The sequence below is a fragment of the Etheostoma cragini genome, chromosome 20, assembly GCF_013103735.1.
Source record: "Etheostoma cragini isolate CJK2018 chromosome 20, CSU_Ecrag_1.0, whole genome shotgun sequence".
NCBI lineage: Eukaryota > Metazoa > Chordata > Actinopteri > Perciformes > Percidae > Etheostoma > Etheostoma cragini.
In genome coordinates this window covers 19,726,053-19,730,024 of record NC_048426.1, presented here as the reverse complement: position 1 = coordinate 19,730,024, position 3,972 = coordinate 19,726,053, and the positions used below count along the sequence as shown (strand labels likewise).

At 39.5% G+C, this 3,972-nt stretch overlaps 1 long non-coding RNA gene across 1 annotated transcript in view; it reads right to left on the bottom strand.

Annotated features, from left to right (window-relative positions):
• Nucleotides 1-3,972, bottom strand: part of LOC117936231 — a 9,367-nt gene that overhangs the window by 4,404 nt on the left and 991 nt on the right. The gene's annotated exons all lie outside the window — the stretch shown is intronic.

The following is a 3,972-nucleotide window of genomic DNA, read 5'->3' as shown; positions in this document are numbered from 1 at the left end:
CAATATGGGCCAACATTTCTAAATAATGCTTTCAGCACCTTGTTGAATCAATGCCACGTAGAATTAAGGCAGTTCTGAGTGCAAAACGGGGTCAAACAGTATTAGTTAGGTGTTCCTAATTATCCTACAGGTGAGTGTATCTCTAGGGGAGGTGGGGTGATTTTAACATTACCTGTGCTGATCAATGATTTTGATCCCTCTGCAGTGTATATGTGGGCAAATGTTCATCCTTACCATGGTAACAATTACAGCTGTAATTACCTCCGATTTTGCGCAAACTCATGGTCGTATTGTGAAGCAACATACTTGCATTTTCAAGAGAATCTCTGAGTTTGATTCTGCAGCAAAAGCTACTTGGCCCTAGACCCCATGTTTTTGACTCCCCTCTGTAGCACATTAGTTAGTGAGTAAAATGAGTGATGTGTGCACATGTCCAAAAACCTGTTGATATCCAAGTCTTTGATAACTTTTAAAGTAGCTATGTTTCTTCTTATTGGGTCTGTAGCCCTGCAAACTGTTGGTTGGTTGATTTGTGGTCCGTAACCATAGCAACGCACAGCGCTGACTATGAGTGGTAAACGGGCAAGAGGCAGTAAACGGCGTTAAAAACACAGATTGAGACGTATGTTTGGAATGCGTTGCATACATGTCCAAAGAATGCCTGTAAAACCTGAATAATACAGGAATATCCCGCATGTCTTAATTGGAAAATGCTATATTTGGAAAAAGGCCATATTCGGAATTTCCAACCAGAATTCACAGTTTACATGACCTGTATCACATTCTGAATATTAGTGAAATATTGTTGTGGATGTAAACATATTCAATGATAACTAAACTGTCAACTTTCCTCAGCAAAAAAAGAATAGGTGATAATGCTGATGACATCAATGCATTACGTGACAACGATATTGTGGTGATGCTAATGTTACTCGCAATAACACAATCTGAATATGCGTTACTAAATGTAACATGAAAAAAACTTTAATATTTGTCCACAAATATCTTTTCTTATTGTTTTGATTGAGAGACCCCTAGCGGCAGAAATCGCATACAAACATGTGATTGATTTAATAACAACATACAGATGACACATATTAAGTGTTAAAGTTGTTTAAGTACATAACTTAAACTTACTTTAAAAAAACTACTTAAAACATTGCAGAGCTCACCAATAGTAAATGAGAGTCCGGGGTCAGATGGGAAATCTGCTCCATTGCTTTGGAGAGCTGCAGCTCTTCCTCCCCAAGTGAGGTAAAGATTTCAAAAGGCGATAAAATGAAGACAATGTATATTTTATTATCAGGCAAAATGTTCCTATTTAATGACAATACATTTCAGATCTCATGTGTTGATTGCTGCAAAATGTGCCAAGTAGAATGCAAATACCTGAACCGAGCCCGCCGGATTTTTAGAAATGATGCTCTGGTTCGGTCACATCAACGCGATAGGGCATTTGTTGTAAAATGGTGCTGTGGCTCCTTTTAAAAGAGAGAGAGTGTGTGTGTGTGTGTGTGTGTGTCTCCATCCTCTATCTCTTCGTGCCAATAGGTTCACTGGGAAAATGTGATAAAACACTCTCTCTCCCTCTACAGCTCAGTTTTTCATTTTTCTCTTTCTTCAGGTTTCCTCTAGTGTTTGTGTCCCTCTAAATGAGGGTTTAGGTGCAGGACAGACATTTTAATTTTAACAAAATTTAAATAGCCTTCTTGCAGCTTAATAGGAGTTGTGTCTTGCATAAGTCCGTTCATTGAAGGTGTTAACCCACATTTCCCAGTGGTCATTGAGTCGCAAACCACTTTTATAAAATTTAAAAAACTTTAAATGGATGTTAACCAAATGACTGTTACCATGGCTACAGTGCAACAGCTCTGACGGTCTGAATATCTGTAAAAAAAAAAGTCAAAATAAAAGTCAAGTCCAAAATCAGATTACAGTACTTATTATTTATTTATTGACCAGCTGTCCGTGACCCATCCAGAACGGGTCCCACCAGTTGAGAATCACTGTGTTAAACTATAGACAAGTTGATTCAAGTAATGATGTGGACATTATGAACACCACTTGGCTAATCCAATCCAGTTTTCAATAGCACTGCTATATGCTATCATTGTGGTGCTTAACATGGTTATAATCAAGATTTTTCCAACTAACAACAAAATCTCTGTGTAATATGAAAAGGGTTAGCTCTTTTAACTGTTTGGGTAGGTACAGTTTTCCCGCTGCAGCAGACAATTGTGGCTGCATGGATTGAAATACATTGTATTGTTAGGCATTTCTTTCCTTTACACACATGACTTGTTGTAGCTCTTTTAAAACACATCTGTGGCATGAAGAAACAGGCCCATTTAACACTGATTTGAAGTGAAAAAAGGCAGAACCTGAAATCACCACTTTTGCTAGTGTGTCGCCTGTTTCTTCCTCCGTTCCCTGTCTTTTCATGTTTTCTTATGACACTCTCCATCTCTGTCTCTCGCTGCCATCTCTGCTCCTTGTTGAGATTCCCAGCAGGCCCTGGGAGGCAGCAGGAAACGAAGAGTCACTAAATGAACAGACAGATTGTTAATTTCCCTCCTCTGGGCACAGACTGGACAGGGTTGAAGTCCAAATATTTTTGGAGACAGAGCAAAATACTGTCACTAATATTAGCCTCCTGACGGTGTTCTTCTCTTTCTTTCCCTCCTTCCATCTCTGTCCCCATATCACTTTCCACTTCCAGAGCAGAAAGGAAAAAATATCCATAGAGCAGTCATGTTCATCAACTGTCCGTCCTCTCTTTCACGTCTTTCTTGGCATTGTTACACTCTGTGCTGTCGTCTTCTGTTTCTATCCGTCTTACTCCATCTCAACTCTTCTGAGCCTTGCTCTCTGCCCTCCTTTCTTCTTGTGGACAAGTTTGAGACGTTTATGGACCTGAAATGTGGAAAAGGAGCTTATTTTGGTCCAATAAAACCACTGGACTATAATTTTAGATAACACACTTACAGAAAGTAAAGCTGTTGGGATCTCTGAAAACTCTCAGTTATAGCCTTCAGCAGGGTACAATTTTACAACAGCACAGGCTTTATCTGTGGTTTTCAACTTTTAAAAAACATTTCTTTCCTGGTTACTTCTAAGGCTCAATTGCACAAAAACGGCATCAAATGCTAAAACTGCCCCAAATTGCTCCAGACTGACTCTTTAGAAGATCTATTGACACACTTTCCAATCTAATCTTTCTCTGTTTTCATTCTTGTCGGTGTTGCTGTACAAACCTGTCAGGACTGGATGGTTCATAGAGGGGAGTTTTTCACAGCTTTACTTGGCAACAGTTATCCTACACATCTTTTTTTCTTTAACTACACACATTCAGTGAGCTTAATTGCAAATAGTGCAGGGTAAAGTTGGACTGATGTTGCACAGGTGTCATTTTTACGACCAGATCCGATATTGCAGCCTGGCACATTCTGCAACTTGAAAACAGACGGAAATTCAAGAGCTTAATTTAGGGACCATGTCAAAAGTGCATGCACATTTTGGTGGAGAACTTTCTTGGTTCTTCAAACTGACTTCCAGTTAATTTGGTCCTCCTCCTATTGTATGGGTAATGGATGTTTTGTTTTTGGATGTTGCATTGTGGCCTAATGAGATATTGTAGGCAGCTTTTTAGACACTTAAAAACACTTTCTAAGTCTTTCACGAGTTAAAATTTTCAAGAAAAATAAGGCAATACGGCCAAAATAGCTAACCTTGCACAACATCTGGATTGTTGCAACATTACACGATCACGCAAGAAGTGCAGGTTCACATATCACACAAAAATCCATCTTGTCAGGCTTCAAAGCGTTTGTGGTCAAACAGCAGCAGATTGAGCCAATCAGCGTCGGGTGAGGAGCTACCGGCAGCTACGGGCGTGGTTTTGGTGTGTGTGACGGCCGTGACTGTTTTTTCAAAACAACAATGGCCAATGTAAAAGACAGATGATTGATCCAG